Source organism: Hypanus sabinus, unplaced genomic scaffold (assembly GCF_030144855.1).
Source record: "Hypanus sabinus isolate sHypSab1 unplaced genomic scaffold, sHypSab1.hap1 scaffold_467, whole genome shotgun sequence".
Taxonomy (NCBI): domain Eukaryota; kingdom Metazoa; phylum Chordata; class Chondrichthyes; order Myliobatiformes; family Dasyatidae; genus Hypanus; species Hypanus sabinus.
The window spans coordinates 322,564-342,931 of record NW_026781338.1 but is presented as its reverse complement, the minus strand read 5'-3'; the positions used below and the strand labels follow the sequence as shown (position 1 = coordinate 342,931).

Below are 20,368 nucleotides of genomic sequence, written 5' to 3'. Positions count from 1 at the left end.
GTGTGCAGTAATGCTGTTGTATTTGGCTGTGTTCATGTGTTTTCATGTATGTTTTGAATGTCTACTAAACTTGAACATAAATTGGACAATGTATCATAAACAAAAAAAAAGAATGAATATAGATGTTTTCAGTCAATAACAGACTTGTAAGTGTTGCATTTTGTCCCTAATGCAGACAGGGAGCAGCCATACTCCAAGCATCTGACCACACAACACCCACTGGGGCAGCCTGCTGGCCCGAGGTGTGTCTGTTTACTCCGCCGTTTAAACCCAGACACCTCAAACAAAAAGCAGCCACCGGGTCCCTCCAGCCCAACGTGTCAGATAGTAAGATCGTGACTTGCTGTTAAAATCACCCGACTCCGCACTTGCAGGCAACACTTTATTGGTGTCCACTAAAAATATGCTGAAGCCTTCTCCATCCGAGCTCATTCTGAGGAGATAAATCCCCTGAACTCCCACTTCAGTCCATCGCCCTGACAACTCCGCCAACTCCTTGCTAAGGAAACTCCTAAATGACGAAGCCCATATCCCTATTGGTTGGTATGCTAAATTGGTATTTGGTTTCACCAATGAGAGACAAGTAAATGTCACGTCACTTCACGAGAGATACCGGTCACGCGCAGCATGCTTAAATCTTCTCATCGTCAGCCCGAGGGTGACGAATTTCCGCGAGAGGGCGCGCGTGGGCAGTGGGCGGGGCGGTGAGCTGGTGTGCGGTAGATGGGGAGACTGTAGAGTCAGTAACAGGGAACGGGGAGCGCGTCCCTCGGTCCCGTACCGTGCGGACCAGCTCACCGAGTGTGTCATGGTCGATCTGCAACCTGCTGGGATACAACATTAACACACAAATCTCCATGTATATACTTAATCAATGTATGGTTTCTTTTCACTTGAACTTATATTGGCTTACACTAATTAAACTGTCAGAACTTTTCTAATCAACACACCAAGTACATAAGTAGACCACTCGGCCTACCGAACCTGCTGCTGATCTGATTTAAACTTTCGTTACGCATTCTCCCATGTTCATTTCGTTAACACTTCAAACCCACTCTTCATAAACAAACAGAGCTTTGAATGGAATAAAAGGCTTTAATTTCTCTGGGCAGTGAGCAGAAAGAGTTCCTAACTCCCGCGATCAATATTGGCAAAAGAATAGGAGAGTGAGAGGGTGAGTGGGGAGGGGGAGGGGAAACTGTTGCTGCTTTTCGCTACATGATGCCCTCTCCACAGCCAATCTTTCCACAGTTTCTCTGAACATTGCATCTACCTTTATATCAACTCCTCCATCATCTGACCCAACACGCTGCTTCCCATACTGAGTTTAAACCGACTCCGGCAGCTCCAGTAGTCTTGGCTGCAAGGACATTCGTTCATCTCAAGTACAGGTATAACCCATGGCTTTGGTACAGGATCAAATGGGAACATTGCAAAACCTATTTCTGCTTAATCACAGATTCATAGGTTCTGACAATTTATTGGTAGAAAAACACGATGACGACAGGGTATGTAAATTTAAATTATTCGTTGGCATTTGCTAGTTCAGACTGAATGAAATGTGGTGCTGGGACATTTGGCTTCAAGATGGTTTGCTCCTAGCAGAGGCTTGCACGATGATATACTCGAGGGCAAGTATATCATTGCAGCTTGCAATAGACAGAGGAGTCAATGACATGTTCCTGTAGTTCATGGTAACTCCACATTTCTGCATTCACTAGAGCCGGAAGCGCTGCGGTGTCTTCTAAAGGGAGAAAATTTTCAACGCATTTTGAGATGATTGGGACCTAACACAGACAAGCAAGGAAACATCAGACCAGATAAAGAGTTTGAAATGAGCAAATAATGTGAGGAATATGCATGGCTTCACAGAGCTGATGCTGACAGCGCATCAGTAGATCTGGAATGATTGCAACTGGCACTTCTACATTTATTCCGCATCACTCCAGCTATTTCCTCTTTTCCTTGGTACAGAAATGTAATTTCTAAAGGAGCAGTGTTTGAGTAAATGAGACACACCAAACTTTCTCCTGACTTTCAATGGAAACTCCGAGTCAGAAGGGTTCTGTCGAATTGATGATCTCCGCCCTCGGGCTGGTTCACTTGTTGCAGTTCCATCGTTTTCAGTTCTGGTTCGCTTCCAGTTGTGGGCTTTTCTTCCAATAAACCTCTCACCGGAGATCTAACTTCAATAAAAGAAGTAATGAAGTATGTTACTAAAACAAACGAGAACAAAGCGTTAACCTGACATTTAAATTTTGAGCGCATATGTCATGATCCGAGTGAAGAAATCTGTAACTGTCCCTCAAACTTTACAAAGCCTGATATGGGATACAAAGGAACACAGACAAAATGCTGGAGGAACTCATCAGGCCAGTCAGCATCTGGATGTCAATGCTCCTCTCTTCCAGCTGCTTAGTTCCTCCAGTATTTTGTGGGTGTTGCTTGGATTTCCAGCAGCTGAAGATTTTCTCTTGCTTGTGATGGAATACAAGGAAGTCATCATTCAGTCATAGTATAAGATACAAGTCATAATATATAACAGGAGAATTATGTGATAAAGTCATTCTAGTCTTCTCCATAATCAATCATGGAGGAGTATTTTCCAACACCGTATTCCTGCTTCCTGCTATAATTTTCAACCAATTTAGAAATCCAGAACATGAATATACCCAACGATAGCCTCCACCACTGTTCGTGGTGACAAATTCCACAGATCAAACAACCTTTGGCTGAAGTAATGTCTCTCATCTCAGTTTTAAAGTGACGCTTCTTTATTCTGAGGCTGCACTCTCAGATCCCAGACTCTCCATCTAATCCAGACACCCTCTCCATTCCCACTTCAAGCAGGCTTGTTGTTATTCATTTGGAAAATATTCATCCCCTCCGTAACTTCAACCCCCACCCCCCAACCAACCCTAGATATAGGGGGGGGGGGGGGGGTGATTTACTTTTCAGCTGGTTTGGCACACCATTGTGGCCGAAGGGCCTGTTCCTGTCATGTTCTGTTCTATCTTCAGCATCCTGAGTTTCTGTTTGACTCCCACTGGCCGATAGACAGGTGAGAGTGAGGGGAAATTTCCAATTGTGAATTGATTTCTGAAACCCCGGTCTATTTCTACTGGTGCAAACACAAAACAGCCTATTTAATCACAGCCTCTTCCTGTGAGGGATGGAATGGGAACTCATTCTCTGCTTTGCTTCCAAAGAGACTTCAGAACTAAACATCTGGGCACAGAACAGAAATACTCACTCAACATCTCATAAACCCTGACAACTTGATTCCCTGATTCATTTTATCTGGTTCAAGACATGTGTGGTATTCCAGGATCCAACCTCAGAAGGTCACAGCCCGCACATCTTTTCCACATCTCACACTGGGTGTTCCCGCATCTCACTCTGAGAGATTCACGCTACTAATATCCAGCCACCTGAGACGTCTGCTTAATTACGGAAGGAGTAACATCCAGCCGCATCTGTAAAAGCACCAACGTGGACCGAAGCCCAAACACTGCCAGTCCCATATTCCTGGAAACCACATCCCAAGATTGTATCTGAAGCACCAACTCTCCCAGGGCTCTTTGCTGCCGGTAATATGCGGCAGTGTCTCAGCTAATCCCAATTCAAAAACTTACCCTCCCACACCAACCCGTGACAGAACTGGAGCCTGATGATCCTCTTTCTAGACGGGGATTAGCTGTAAAACATGGGCCTTGGACCACAAAGAAGGTGCTGATACATTTTAGCTTGTTCCCACAGTTACATTGAACACAGTTGTTCATTATTTTATTGAGTGTGGTGTAGCCCAGGTCAATTAGCAGCCACTTTCCCCGTCGTGTAACAGGAAGAAAATGTTTTAAATATAAAATTGAAAATATAGCATTGGTAACTCAGTACAGCAGATTTAATTTTGTTCTTTTGATGCAGAAATGATTGACTGACTGCAAGATGTTTGACACACTGAACAGAATTGCATAAATACAATCCCTACAATCTTCTTCATTCCATCCCGGACAGTAAATGCTCGAAGCATCCTCGTATCTGAGGCCACTCTCTCTCCACTGAGAGTCAGCAACCAGAGAGCGATAAACACGTTCAACACTCTCTGCAGCTCTGGTGAGCTGTTGCCCTGGTGACGGAGGAAGTGACTCGCAAAGATAACCGAGCGGGGAAATAACAAACTCAGTGTGACACGTTCTCGGTTTCATTGTGACAAAGGTGAACTGAACATTCAGCCATTTTGTAATGGTGATACTAAAATTCCAGTGGTTGTATTCACCATTTCTGGGTGCATTCAGTAAGTTTCATGGTAGTTTCAGCTCTACAGAGCTCTCAGAAGCGCAGATGCTGGTCCAAAATAAAATCACATTGTTGGATTCGACCTGTCGATTGTGTGTAGAAGTTTCAATTGAGATTCACAGAGCCCTTGGAGCACAGACACAGGACTGTTAGCCCATCCAGTCCGTGCCATGTTCGGTGTGGTTCCATCTCCCTGCACCCAGACCATAGCCCTCTATCCCTCCCTCATTGATATACCCACCCAAACATCTCTCAAATTCTACAATCGAGCCTCCATCTCTTACTTCTGCTGGGAGTTGGTTCCGCATTCGCACCACCCTCTGATTGAAGTAGTTCCCCTTCAGATTCCCCATAAATGTGACACTTTTTGCCCTAAATCCATGATCTTACCCAACCTGAGGGGAAAAGTCCTACCTTTATTCACCCTATTTATACCATCATAGATTTCTATATCTCAAGCGGGGGTTCCCAACCTGGGATCCATGGACCTCTGCTTTAATTGTAGGGGCAAATGACATAAAAAAAGTTGGAACCCTGCATATACCCCATCATTTCTCTGTATTCCAGGTAATCAAGTTCTAACCTGTTCAACCTATGACTATAATTATTTTCTGAAACACCAGCAATGTCCGTGTAATTTTCCATGCTCTTTTTCACGCCTATCGATATCTTTCTTCCCAGCAGCTGAACGGAACTGCACACAATTCCGCAAATTTGGAAATCACGGTGTCTGTTACAACTTTAGCATTAATATCCCAACCACTCTTCTTAATAACCTGCGTTATAAAGGTCAAGATGCCCAAAACTCTCTTTACGACTCTGGTGCTAACTTAAAGGAATTGTGGATCTGTAACATCCACGCCAGGACAATTAGGCTCCAAACAGTCATTTCCCCCAAGTAGTGAGCCTGATCAACACCTATACCCATAATCCACCCTCCACACCCTACCCACTACTAGTTTCCTGACAGTTCTAGGCACTTCTCTGCCTAAAGTAACTTTATGGACAGACAATCAATATCAGTCTCTATATCTTCAGATTCTCCTGTGCCTATCGTCACTTTAGGGACATACAATCAATGTTTTAAGCATTCATACTTTATTTGTATTATTGTGGTCTCTGTCATTTTGTTGTTGTTTTTTTTTTCTCTGTGTCCTGCTTCGAACACAGAGTAACAATTATTTTGTTCTGCTGTACTGGAGTGACATTATGCAAGCTTGAATCCTGAACCCTTGGAAAAATAATATGACCAACCACATTATCTATACTCCCTCTTGATTTCCTAAACTCCTACAATGTCACCTCCATTCTCCTCTGGAATGAAGATCCAGCTCGGCCAACCACTTCCTATGACTCGACCCTATAGTCCAGGCAGCATCTTCAGCAATCTCGTCTGCAACCTCTCCAGACTGATAATATCTGTACTACAGTAGGGTAAACACAACTGTACGTAATACTTTGTGTATCCGCACCAAAAAATTATATAAACACAATATAATGCCCATAATCCAGAACTCAATACCCTAACTAATGGCCAGCATTATTAAAACCCTCTTGTTCACCCTCTATACTTGCACGTCCACTTTCAGTGAACTGTACTCTTTTCACCCCAGGTCGCTCTGTTCCACAACACCCGAAGTCCTCCTGTTCACTGTACCAATCCTACCTAGTTGACTGTCCAAAATGCATCATCTCTCACTTGACCAAGTTCAAAACCATTTGCCATTCCTCAGCCCATCTCAAAAGCTGACCAAGATGTCTTTGAAATTCAGTGTCAGCTGTTGCCATAACAACCAGTCTCCCGAATTTAGTCTCCCTGTATACCCATGGCTGTGTCGCCACCCACAGCTCTAATCTGCTAATGAAATTTATCGACGACACCGCATAGATTGGCCTCCTCTCAAGCAATAACGAGGTGGCCTACAGGGAAGAGGTCATCTCTCTGACACAGTGGTGGCAAAGTAACAACTTTCCTCTCAATGTCGCAAAAACAAAGGAGCTGGTTGTGGATTACAGAAGGAATGGAGGCGGGTAAACCCCTATTGACATTAGTCGATCTGGGGCTGAGTTAGTGAACAGCTTTAAGTTCCTCGGCTTCCCCATCACCAAGAATCTCACACTGTCTGTTCACATCAGCTGTGTGGTGAAAAAGGCACAAAAGCGCCTCAGACGGTTGAGGAAGTTCGATATCATAGAACATAGAATAATACAGCACATTACAGGCCCTTCGGCCCACAATAATGTGACGACCATCAAACCCTGCCTCACATATACCCCCCTCCAGCTTAAATTCCTCCGTTTACCATAGTTGTCTCTTAAACTCCACTAGTATATTTGCCTCCACCACTGACTCAGGCAGTGCATTCCACGCACCAACCACTCTCTGGGTAAAATACATTCCTCTAATATCCTCCTTGAACTTTCCTCCCCTTACCTTAAAGCCATGTCCTCTTGTATTGAGCAATTGGTGCCCTGGGGAAGAGGCGCCGGCAGTCCACTGTGTCTATTCCTCTTAATATCTTGTACACCTCTATCATGTCTCCACTCATCCTCCTACTCTCCAAAGAGTAAAGCCCTAGCTTCCTTAATCTCTGATCATAATCCATACTCTCTAAACCAGGCAGCATTCTGGTAAATCTCTTCTGTACCCTTTCCAATGCTTCCACATCCTTCCTATAGTGAGGCGACAAGAAATGGACACAGTACTCCAAGTGCGGCCAAACCAGAGTTTTATAGAGCTGCATCATTACATTACGACTCTTAAACTCTATCCCTCGACTTATGAAAGCTAACACCCCATAAGCTTTCTTAACTACCCTATCTGCCTGTGAGGCAACTTTCAGGGATCTCTGGCATGTACCCCCAGATCCCTTTGCTCCTCCACACTACCAAGTATCCTGCCATTTACTTTGTACTATGCCTTGGAGTTTTTCCTTCCAAAGTGTACCATCTCACACATTTCCGGGTTGAACTCTATCTGTCACTTCTCAGCCTACCTCTGCATCCTATCAATACCTCTCTGCAATCTTCGACAATCCTCTACACTATGTAGAATATCACCGACCTTTGTGTTGTCTGAAAACTTGCCAACCCACCCTTCTACCCCGACATAAAGGTCATTAATAAAAATCAAGAAACGTACAGGTCGCAGAACCGATCCTTGTGGGACACCACTAGTCACAACCCTCCAATCTGAATGTAATCGCTCCACCACGATCTCTGCCTTCTGCGGGCAAGCCAATTCTGAATCCACCTGGCCAAATTTCCCTGGATCCCATGCCTTCTGATTATCTGAATAAACCTACTGTGTGAACTTGTCAAACGCCTTACTAGAATCCATGTAGATCACGTCCACTGCACTACCCTCATCTATATGCCAACACCCCTAAATCAGAAGAAGATTTTTTTTGGGGGGCACAACTGAGAGCATCCTAACTCGCTGCATCACTGCTTGGTATTGGAACTGTACATCCCTCAATCGCAGGACTCTGTAGACAGTGGTACGGACAGTCCAGCACATCTGTAGTTGTGAATTTCCCATGATTCAGTATCTTTACAAGGACAGGTGTGTAAAGAGGGCCCGAGAGATCATTGGGGACCAGAGAAACACCAACCACAATCTATTCCAGCTGCTACCTTCCGAAAAAATGCACCGCAGAATAAAAAACCAGGACCAACGGGCTCCGGAACAACTCCTTCCACCCGGCCATCAGGCTAATTAACTCACGTTGATCTGTGGTAATCTATATTATATGGAATGTTCAAATGATTTTAAATTATAAATTACTTTGTTTGCACATCGCACATTTAGAGGGAGACGTAACGTAAATATTTTTACTCCTCATGTATGTGAAGGATGTAAGAAATAAAGTCAATTTAGTACAATTCAATTCAAATTTGCTAATCGTGCCTTGTACATTCATGTACAAATCAATGGCATGAATAATGAATTACAGAGGTGTCGACACTGACACACACATTCGACTCGCTACAGGCCTCCATTTGCTAAAACCATCTTCAATCATCTCCCTCTGTTTCTTGTTCTGGAGCCCGGTGTGAATCCACCTCGCCAGCTCCCCGTGAATCCCACGTGACTGAACCTTCCCGATCAGCTGCCATGCGGGATCTTGTTACAGACTTTACCAAAGTTCAGATGAACAACATCACTGCCCAACTTCACCCAACTACCTAGTTAACTTTTAAATAATCTCCAAAATACTTCACAGATATGATGTCCTATTGGGCAGTGTTGATGGTGATTTCCCCATAACCAATGCCCAACATCCCGGGATTTCAGCTTCACTGCAGACTGAGAAAATTCCGATCCCAGCTGTCGAATTACCAACCTGGACTGAAGCCCGTATACTGCCAGTTCCATATTCTCAGAGTCACCGGCCCAATATCATCACCCATGCAAAGACGCTTTGGTGCCGGCAATTTGCCGTGGTGTTTCTGCCATTTCCGATTCACAAACTGAGGTGGAATTGGAACCTAATGACCGTCTGCCGGGGCCGGTGGTCAGGCTGGTTCCCCGATCTGTATAGAGAATGCGGGTACACTTCAGCCTGACACCAGAGGCTAAACCGAACACATTTGATCACAATCTTCCTGCTGTGTGGGATCTTGCCCAGCACAGCTGGCTGCCATGTTTCCTGCAGTGTAGCAGGAACAAAATGTAAAATTATAAAGTAGGAAATGCTGGGAACTCGGTACATCAGACTACATCTCTGAAAGGACAAATGGTGGAAGACCCAGTTCCAGAACTGAGACTGTCCAAAATGCGGCCGATCTGCTGAGCGTTTCCAGTATTATCTCCTTAAATTTCCTGCAACTGTAGTATTTTCTCCATCTTCATTTTAATGCACAGATAGTAACTGATTGCCACCCTAGACTGTAAATACCACCCCACCCCAACTAATTTGTTAGTTCTGAGTTCATTCTGACCCTGGTGTAACACATCCCATACAGTCAATAGTCACAGCATCCTTTCCTCCCACTATCATTCTGTTACATTTGCTCCCGAGGCCACTGTCTCTGCGCTGAGAGGCGGTGACCACAGAGCGATAAAAAGTGCAACACTTGCTTCAGCTCTGACGGGCCGTTACCCTGGAAACAGAGGAAGTGGCTCCCTGAAAATAACCGAGAAAGGAAATAACAAACTTAACATCAGATGCTATGAGTTCAATTATGACAAAGATTAACTCTGCAGCCATTTTGTAACGGTGAAACTAAAATTGAAATGGCTGCAATTACCCTGCCACGTGCTGTGTTCAATTAAACTTCTGGTAGTCCTGTCTATATAAAAATATCCTGGAAAAGATGCAAAACAAAATTTCACAATGAAGACAAAGTTTGAAAGAGAGATTGCTGAAATCTATCATTGCGGCATTGGGATACAGACTGGACAGAGGTTGAACAAGATGGTTGATATATATCATTGAGGTGATGGGATACAGGCAGGGCCGATGTTGAACAAGTTGGTTGATATATCTCACTGAGGAGGTGGGATATAGGCTGGACAGAGGTTGAACAAGATGGTTGATATATATCATTGAGGTGTTGGGATACAGGCAGGGCAGATGTTGAGCAAAATAGGCAGGGGATGAGCAGATTGAGCCTGATGGGAGAAGAGGATCAAGGGCAATCTCTGATGGTCCTCCAGCAGTACACAGATCCTGAGATAATAGTACATGCTAGGAGATAACAGATTCCAATATAACAAAGCCAGAACAAACAATAAGTATTTTGGTGTGTGTTATTTTCTATACTGTACACTTTATCAATGCACCGCAGAAAGTATCCCATCCCGATACTTCACATCTTCATATGGCTACTGCTCTTCCTTTAACTGAATGAAATAGCGGAGAACTGTGGACACAGCTGTGTACAACATAGAAACCAACCTCCCCTCCATGGAGTCAGCCTATACTTCCCACTGACTGTGTCAAGGGCGGTGTCCATTCTGCTGTTATAAGCAAACTGAATGTTCCCCAGTGTGATGAGATGGACTCCTGACCTCACAGTCTAACAAGATGTGACCTTGCATCACATATCTACCTGCAGTGCAGTTTCTCTGTAACCAGAATGAGTTGTTACATTCTGTTTTTGTTTCACCTTATATCACCTCAATGTGTTGTTGTAATGTATTGCTCTGTGGGGATGACACCAAAGACAATGTTTCACTGTACATTGGTAACATGTAAAAAGAAGATTCCCCATTTTAATCGTGGGGAAATATTAGACAGCCTGGGTTGCTCCTTTAGAAATTCCGGAAGGAGTGTACAGATTTCCGGGAAACTCAGATACATGAAAAAAACTTAATTCTCCCATTAATAGGGCCACACATCGGGAAACATTGGCTGCATGCTGTCAAGTCGCAGAAATAGAAGAAGATGATGTAAACTTCCCAGTTCTCCCCAGAGGACGTGAGAGATCTGGATCTCACTGTCCTGTCTGAACGGGGAAGATGAAACTACCCATACACGAGGAGCAGTGTCCCGAGGGTGCGATTACTCTGTTTAACCCTCCGTCTGCAAGGACACAATGTACCGAACGTCCGCTTCCAGTGTGCTGGAAATATGTAAAACAATTATCGACCCCAGGCATCGATCCAGGTGAAGACTAGATCCACTACCGGGCTGGGTGATGGAGGTAAAGTTCCCCAGGTACAACTTAACGGATGGGCTTAGTCCTGACATCGCTCCTGGGACCAGAACACCAGGGGCTGAGCGGCAGTTCATGTCAGACGGTTTTGTGTGAAGGTCCCATAACCAGAACGACCACAACAGGTTGTATCCAGGAAGTGGGACGAGGCCGCCAGTTCGAGGAAATTTATGGGACTCACTTCCTAACATCAGGTTCCCCCCTCCCCCAGTAGTCACCGATGGGAAATTGTCAGTCGCGTTCACCCCGAGTGACCAGCCTCAATACTGACCGATGAGAACTTGATCAATTTGTCCCGCAGACAGTGATCGGTTCACTGGCTCCCAGTCGACGATCCCCTTCAACAGAGAATGGAAAGAAAACCCCAGCCCATCCGGAGACTGTGAGAGTGGGGGCGGGGCCTCGGAAGCGAAAACCTCAGATGCTGTAGATCTGCATTTGAAATGGGAGCGAGAACCTGGATTATGTGACGGGTGGAGGGTCTCCCGTCTGAACTGGCGACTACGTTCCTAGCCCCTCACACACTGCCCGACCGACCTGCCGCATTTTACACGTTATTTCATATTTACACCAGTTACATTTTTAATTTTTCCCTCTGTATCTTCCCGTCCCCATTGCTCCACCTCCCGGTTCTCAGAGTTCCGGGCTCGATTCCCATCCCGGTCCGACGTAAAATTCCCACCCGAACAGGAATTGTGCAGGTTTCATTGGAATCACACTATTTTCTATCCACATCCATCCGGAGCTTCACTAGACAAGAACACTGAAACATCAAGTGAGAATCCGCTGGAGGTGGTCATTCAGCCCCTCAAACCATCAACAAGATGATGGCTGCTCTCCCATCTCAGGCAAATGTTTCTGCCCGATCCTCATTTCCTTGATCCCTTCAGTCTCCACACATTTGCCAGTCTCTGTTTTACGTGAGGATGATCGTTGAGTCTTCACCGCCCTCTGTGGTGGGGTTTTTCAGACATTCACCACCCTCAGAGTGGAGGCATTTCCTCTCATCTCAGTCCATCCCCTTTTTCAGAGACTGGGCCAGATGGACTGCATCCCAGCTCACTAGGTTTTTTAATCCTCCATGGAATTAATTTCCATCTTCTGCAGCCCCGTGTTGTCCCAACCACTCACCTTCCACTCATGTCATTATTTCCACCTTCCCACCTCCCCCTCACCTGGATCCACCTCTCACTCCCCAGCTCTTGCCCCATCCCCACCCCTCACCTCTTTTCTCTGACTATTTCCCGTCCACTCTCAGTCCAGAGGGAGGGTCTCGGCCCGAAATGTTGACGGTCCATTTCCCTCCACAGATGCTGCCCGACCCACTGAGTTCCTCCGGCAGTTTGTTCTTTGGTCTGTATAACCCGTGTTAGTATGGGGAGCGGGATTTTACACCATATTCCAGGTACAATCTCAACAAAGTCCAAATAATCGTTAAAGTCATTTTCACTCTTATACCTAATAACTCTTACAATAAATACAATGTCAAGACAAGTCACTTTTATTGTCATTGCGACCATAACTGCTGGTACAGTACATAGTAAAAATGAGACAACGTTTTTCAGGACCATGGTGTTAATTACAAAAACTAGACTGAACTACGTAAAAAAACAACACAGAGCAGAAAAAAAAACAAACACAACAACGACACCAGACTACAGACCTACACAGGACTGCATAAAGTGCACAAAAACAGTGCAGGCATTACAATAAATAATAAACAAGGCAATAGGGCAGTAAGGTGTCAGTCCAGGTGCTGGCTATTGAGGAGTCTGATAGCTTGCGGGAAGAAACTGTTACATAGTCTGGTCGTGAGAGCCTGAATGCTTCGGAGCCTTTTCCCACACTTTCTACCCAATGTACCTTCTACCTCCCTCCCTACCCACTGCACCTCAGTCCCTCACCATTAAACACACAGTTTTTGTTTCTCCTACAGAACTGGGTGATCTCACACTGGGCTCCAGCTGACCTGTTGCTCCCACTCACTCCTTTTGCCTCCGTCTGCCTGAAACCTCTCGACAAAAGATACAGAACATTGAACAGTACAGTACCTGAACATGCCCTTCGGCCCAAAATGTTTTGCTCAGCTAATTAAATTAGGAATCAAATGGCCAAATAATCCCTTCTGCTGACATAATGTCCACAGCTTCCTCACATCCAGGTGCTGATTTAAATATCTCTTAATATTGTGTCTGCCAGAACCATCACCGCGGGCAGCACATCATAGCAACCCTCCACTCTGTCTGGTAAAAACACTTGTACCTCACATCTCCTTTCAAACTAGCCGCTCTCACATCAAATACATGGCCTTTTGTATTAGACATTTACAACCAGGATAAAAAAATATTGTCTGTCTTCTCTATCTATGCCTCTCATAATTTTATACACCTCCATCATCTCACCCTAGCCTATATCACTCCAGAGAAAACAACCCAAGTTGTTATAGCTCATGCCCTCGAATCCAGGCAATATCCTGGTAAGCCTTTTCTGCACGCTCTCCAGGGACATTGACATCCTCCCTGGAATGAGGCAGCCAGAAATGTATGAAATACTCCAGATGTGGCCAAACTCACGTTTCATGAAGCTGCAACATAACTTCCTGAATTTTGAATGCTATATCATGACTAATAAAGGCAAGCATGTCATTTGCCTTCTTAACCAGCCTGTCAATCTGTGTAGCCACTTTCAGGGGGTGATGAACTTGGGACTCCAAGATCCCTCTGTTCATCGACACTGTTAAGGTCTTGTACTTGACACTGTAGTATCTCTATCATTGGCCTAGCGAGCTGCCAAGATGATCATCACTAATCAAATCTCACTGAGATTTCTCAGGTCCTGTTGAATTTATTGCCAAGTGCACAAGTACGGGAAGGTACAGGGACAGAGAAACACTGACTTGTGGCAGCATCACAGGCAAGTACATTCAGATAACACACAGAACATAAATTATACGATTCTCTTTCAGTAACAATCTGTAAATATAAGTTTTATATCATTAACAATATGGAAACATAAATGTATCAATAATCATAAATATACATTCTCTGTCATTAACATTATACAAATATACATTTTTTCCAAGAGCTGACTTGGAAATGTTTAATTTGGTCCCTCAGCCAAATTGTTGACACAGTTTGGGAACAACTGAGCTCCAAGCACTGGTTGCTAAAACACCAACTGGGACATCCTGTAGGGCCAAGAAGGGTCTGGTTATTCTTTCTCTTTAAACACAGGACCAGGAACAGGCCACTTGGCCCATCATGTCCATCCTGTAATTTAATAATACCCAACACCAGTCCATCCTTGCTCCCATCACCACTCCAATCTACTTTGCCCAGACCATTAGCCCCACTTGCAGGTCAACAGTCTGCCAGCAATTGTCCCCCAAAGTGGTGAATATCTCTGCTCGCCACCACCATGGCCTCAGACATTTCCACAGACGAGCCCCCTTGTCCCTTGTGTCATTGCTTCACACCAATGGGAAGAGAGTAATTCCTCTGTTGACTGTGGGGTGGGGTGGGTGGGTCAGACCATTGTTACCTCAGCCAGTAAAGTTCAACTGTTTCTGCGCCAGTGTGATGTAAGGAATTGCACACGCGATGTCAGATCCCAATGTGGGGAACCCACACGTGACATCAGGTATGTGGGGGCGCAGAGTGACAGCACATGTGGGTGAGAACTTGTTTTCAAAAGCTGTTTACTGGACATTTTTAATGATTTCATGGGGATAATGAAGAAAGCATAACAGATGTGAGGAAAAGTCCCCTGCCACATGCCCGGATTTGCCATGTTGTTGACGGAGTGGGCAGCGTAGCCATTTTCTTGAATTGGGTCACAAAACCCCAAATGTTTCTGGGGAGGACTTTCCAGGGTGATCTGGTTTAGGTGGTTCAGCCAGTGCAGTAATCTACTGTTTACTATTTTCATAAACAATGGCTTGACTGATGTAAACCGGATTCGGCTGCAGTGTAAACACAAGAGTCTTTGTCTCCTGGTAAACCAAACACCCTGACAATGAGAACCACAGATACCCCTTCCTGTAAGTCAGTGTATCATTCAAACAGCTGTTTGCTGAGAGGAATGGTCATTGAAGTTCTCCCAGATATAGTTGAATAGAGTTGAAGTGGAGTTCAGGGGTGTCACATTAAAAGGACAGGTCAGCCAGACCCTCTGTTTGGTCCATCTGACTAACCTTCCTGAACATTGTGTTTGTGACAGAGCCCCAGAGTCTGGGAACAGCTGAATGGCTGGAAGCAGGGGGTGATGCTAAGGGCAAACACGGGGAAATCTACAGATGCTGGAAATTCAAACACACACAAAAGGCTGGTAGAACACAGCAGGCCAGGCAACATCTATAAGGAGAAGCACTGTCGACGTTTCAGCCCGAGACCCTTCATCTCCTGACCTGACGAATGGTCTCGGCCTGAAACGTTGACAGTGCTTCTCCTTATAGGTGCTGACTGGCCTGCTGTCTTCCACCAGCATTTTGTGTGTGTTGTTGAGAAAAGCTCAAGCAAGTTTGCAGCAAGTAATTTCAAAGTATTTTTTATTTGGAAAGATATTAAGTATAAACTCTCCCCTTCGTTTCCATCTCCCCACTCAGAAGTGACCAAAAGCAGCTTCACAGGATGGAAGACCTTGAAATGAACAAACACTGAGGGAATGTGAGTGAATTTAAAGAGCTGGGATACTGACAGCACATCACCAGAGCTGGAGTGATTGCAACTGTTCTGACAGAGGCATAACTGGTACTTTTGGGCACATTCGGTCTCACTCCAACTATATCCTACCTTCCTTTGTACAGGTATGTGATGTCTAAAGGACCAGTGTTTGAGTAAAGGAGACTCACCAAACTTTCTCCTGACTGAATCACTGGTATCTCCGAGTCAGATGGGTTCTCTCCAGTTGGTGCTCTCAGTCCTCGGGTTGGTTCACTTGTTGCTGTTCCCTCGACTTCAGTCGTGGTTTGCTTCCAGTTGTGGGCTTTTCTTCCAATAAATCTCTCACCACAGGTCTAACTTTAACATGAAAGATAATGAAGTATGTTAACAATACAAAGGAGGTCAAAACATTTCTGCTCACTGAATTCTAAAGATTGAAGACAAATATAATGATCTGAATGTTCCTAAATAAAAACTCACTGAAAGACATAAGTCACAGGAACCGAATGAGGTGATTTTATCCATCGAGTCTGCTCCACCATTCAACCATGGCTGATTTTATTCCAAAACAATATTCCTGCCTTCCTCCTGTAACCCTGAAGCTCAACTCAAGTCAAGTCATTTTTATTGTCATTTCGACCACAACTGCTGGCACTGTACATAGCAAAAATGAGACAACGTTTTTCCAGAACATGGTGTTACAGGACACAGTACAAAATCTAGATGTAACTACGTAAAAAAACAACACAAAGAGAAAAAAAAACACACACAAACAACAACTACACTAGACTACAGACCTACACTGGACTGCGTAAAGTGCAGGCATTATAATAAATAATAAACAGGGCAATAGGGCAGTAAGGTGTCAGTCCAGGCTCTGGGTATTGAGGAGTCTGATAGCTTGGGGGAAGAAACTGTTACATAGTCTGGTCATGAGAGCCCAAATGCTTCGGTGCCCTTTCCCAGATGGCAGGAGGGAGAAGAGTTTGTATGAGGGGTGTGTCGGGTCCGTCATAATGCTGCTTGCTTTGTGGATGCAGCGTGTAGTGTAAATGTCCGTTACGGTGGGAAGAGAGACCCCAATGATCTTCTCAGCTGCCCTCATTATCCGCTGGAGTGTCTTGCGATCCAAGATGGTGCAATTTCGAACCAGGCAATGATGCAGCTGCTCCAATACTCTCAATACAACCCCTGTAGAATGTGATGAGGATGGGGGTGGGAGATGGACATTCCTCAGTCTTCACAGAAAGTAGAGACGCTGATGTGTTTTCTTTGCTATGGAGCTGGTGTTGAGGGACCAGGTGAGATTCTCCGCCAGGTGAACACCAAGAAATTTGGTGCTCTTTATGATCTCTACTGAGGAGCTGTTGATGTTCAGTGGAGAGTGGTTGCTCCATGTCCTCCTGAAGTCAACAACCATCTTTTTTGTTTTGTTCGTATTCAGAGACAGGTTGCTGGCTCTGCACCAGTCCGTTAACCGCTGCACCTCCTCTCTGTAAGCTGACTCATCGTTCTTGCTAATGAGACCCACCATGGTCCTGTCATTGGCGAACTTGGTGATGTGGTTCGAGCTGTGTGTTGCAGCACAGTCGTGGGTCAGCAGAGTGAACAGCAGTGGACTGAGAAGGCAACCCTGGGGAGCCCCTGTGCTCAGTGTGCTGGTGTTGTAGATGCTGCTCCCGATCCGGACTGACTGAGGTCTCCCAGTCAGGAAGTCTAGGATCCAGTTGCAGAGGGAGGTGTTCAGACCCAGTAGTCACAGCTTTCCAATCAGTTTCTGGGGGATGATTGTGTTGAATGTTGAACTGAAGTCTATGAACAGCGTCCGTACGCATGTGTCTTTTTTGTCCAGATGGGTTAGGGCCAGGTGGAGGCTGGTTGCAATGGCGTCATCTGTTCAGCAGTTGGTACGGTATGCAAGCTGCAGGGGGTCCAGTGAGGGGGGCAGCAGGGTCTTGATATGCCTCATGACGAGCCTCTCAAAACACTTCATGATGATGGATGTAAGTGCAACAGGGCGGTAGTAATTTAGTCAGGACGCTGAAGACATCTTCGGCATGGGAACGATGGTGGCGGCCTTGAAGCAAGTTGGAACGGTGGCGCTGCTCAGGGAGATGTTGAAGATGTCAGTGAGAACATCTGCTAGCTGGTCTGCACATCCTCTGAGCATCCTCATTCTCTCCTCAGATTATCACTCATTGCCTCCAAAGGAACCCCAAAAACAAACAACTGAGACCAGACCAGAAACACTCTGTCAACACCTGATGAGCCCGAGCAGCCCGATCTCCAGATCCACTTCACCAAGGTCACAATCTGTGATAGGGTCACACAGCTGAACGTGACACTTACCGACCCCAGAATCCTCACACATCCTCCCCACATCAGGGATTCCCCCACAACCAATGTCCAGCAACCCGAGACTTCTGATTCATTATGGAAGGAGGAACATTCAGCCCCAGCTACAGAAGTACTGACCTGGTCAAATCCCAAATACTGACTATTCCATCTTCCCGGAGTCTACACCCCAGGTATACAGTCCAAACACCAATTTTCAGAGGACTCCCTTACTGCCGGTAACATGTGTCCGCCATTCAGAGTTCAAAGGCTGACACTCCTGCATCAACCGATGGCAGAATGGGAACCTGATAAACCTCTGACTGGGCCAGATATCGGGCTGGAAAACCTGGGCGCGGGTCACCAGCAGGCAGGAATACGTTTCACATTGTCTCCACCAGCTAAACTGAAAGCATTTTATCATTATCCGATTGTTAAATGAGAATTTGCCCAGTACAATTTGCCGTCGCATTTCCTGTTGGCTAACAGGAACAACAGGCTTTTCATTTCAAATTGAAATTAAATGCTGGAAACTCGGTACATCAGATTGGATCTATGGAAAGAGAAACTGTGGAAGACTCACTATCAGAATTGACGCTGCCCGATCTGCTGAACGGTTTCAGCATTTTCTCTTTTGACTTTAAATGATGCACAACTATTGACTGATTACAAGATGTTTGTGACGGCCTGAACGAAGTTGCACAAATTTAAGTCCCACATTCATTAGTTTTCTCTGCATTCCAACACAGGGTTAATGCATTCGACACAGTGAATGCTCACAACATCCTCCCCACCCACTATCAGTCTGTTACATCTGCTCCCGAGGCCACTAACTCTCAATGAGAGGAAGTGACCAGAGAGCGATAAAACTGTGCTCCACTCCCTGCAGATCCTGTGGCTGTTCCTGGCAACAGGGAATTTGCCTCTCCAAACATGACCAAAACAGGAAATATCGGACTCAACTTTAAATACTGGGAGTTTCCGTCTGGCAAAGATTAACACAGCGGCCGTTTGGTAACTTTGAAACTAAAATTGTAGTGACTGCCTTTATCCTCCCTCACTCTGCATTAAATAAATCCTCTGGCAGTTCCAGGTAATAAACACTGATTTCAGAAATAACTCCGTGAGGCAAAAGACTTCACAATGAAGGCAACGGTAGAAGAGAGATTGTCGACATTTATCATCGAGGTGGTGGGATACAGGCTGGACAGAGGTTGAACAAGATGGGCAGGGATTAAGCAGATGGAACGGGGGGGGGGGGAGCAGGGATCAAGGACGATCACTGATGGCCCTCCGGCAATACACAGATACAGCATTAACAGTACACACTACTATGTGCTAAAATGACAAAGATAGAGCAACAGGAACTTTGGCATTTACCCTTCTCCCTGAACCAACTTTTATCAACACATCGTAGAAAATATCCCCAGGTTCGAGGTGAAGGTCTCACAACCCGGACAGACCCCGGTAGGTTTTGTTCAGGAAGCGGGGTGAGACCGCGAGTTCGGGGAAGTTACTGGGACTCACTGCCCAGCATCGGTCGGGACCGAACTCAATACTCACCGCATGGATCTTGTCGGTCCCGCTCCGCAGAGAATGATCCGACCGGCCCCCCCGGCTCGCCGCCCGAGGGGGCGAGGACCCTCTCCCGATCCGGATCCCGTGGACAACCCACCGCTCCAGACCCGCTTCAACACAAAGAAAAAAAATCACTGCCCAGCCCGGGAATGTGAGCATGCGCAGTGTGCTTATTGCGTCATCAGAGCGTGGGCGGGGCCTCGGAGACAAATCCGCACATGCTGCCGATTCAAGTCAAGTCACTCTTATTGTCATTTCGACCATAACTGCTGGTACAGTACACAGTAAAAATGAGACAACGTGTTTTTTTTTCCAAGACCATGGTGTTACATGACAGAGTACAAAAACTGGACTGAACCACATAAAAAATAACACAGAAAAGAAAAAAAAACTACACCAGACCACAGACCTCCCCAGGACTGCATAAAGTGCACAAAACAGTGCAGGCATTTCAATAAATAATAAGCAAGACAATAGGGCAGTAAGGTGAATGTCCAGGCTCTGTGTATTGAGGAGTCCGATAGCTTGCGGGAAGAAACAGTTACATAGTCTGGTTGTGAGAGCCCGAATGCTTCAGTGCCTTTTCCCAGAGGGAAGGAGGGAGAAGTGATTGTATGCGGGGTGCGTGGGGTCCTTCATGATGCTGTTTGCTTTGCGGATGCCGCGTGTTGGGTAAATGTCCGTGATGGCGGGAAGAGAGGCCCCGATGATCATCTCAGCTGACCTCACTATCTGTTGCAGGGTCTTGCTATCCGAGATGTTGCAATTTCCGAACCAGGCAGTGATGCAGCTGCTCAGGATGCTCTCAATACAACCCCTGTAGAATGTGATGA

General features: G+C 45.6%; 1 protein-coding gene across 2 annotated transcripts in view; it reads right to left on the bottom strand.

The window, feature by feature from the left end:
• The window catches only part of LOC132389053 (NACHT, LRR and PYD domains-containing protein 3-like), a 42,256-nt gene extending 22,587 nt beyond the window's left edge, over positions 1 to 19,669 (bottom strand). The window contains exons 1-2 of one of the 2 annotated variants that reach the window (XR_009510410.1): positions 19,521 to 19,669; positions 15,812 to 15,980 (exon numbers count right to left, since the gene is read on the bottom strand). The gene's annotated coding sequence lies outside the window, so the exon portion shown is untranslated. Of the gene's footprint in view, positions 1 to 2,019; positions 2,595 to 15,811; positions 15,981 to 19,520 lie in introns of those variants that run through there. The other variant, XM_059961465.1, reaches the window with a different exon arrangement.
• Positions 19,670 to 20,368: the final 699 nt, after the last annotated feature.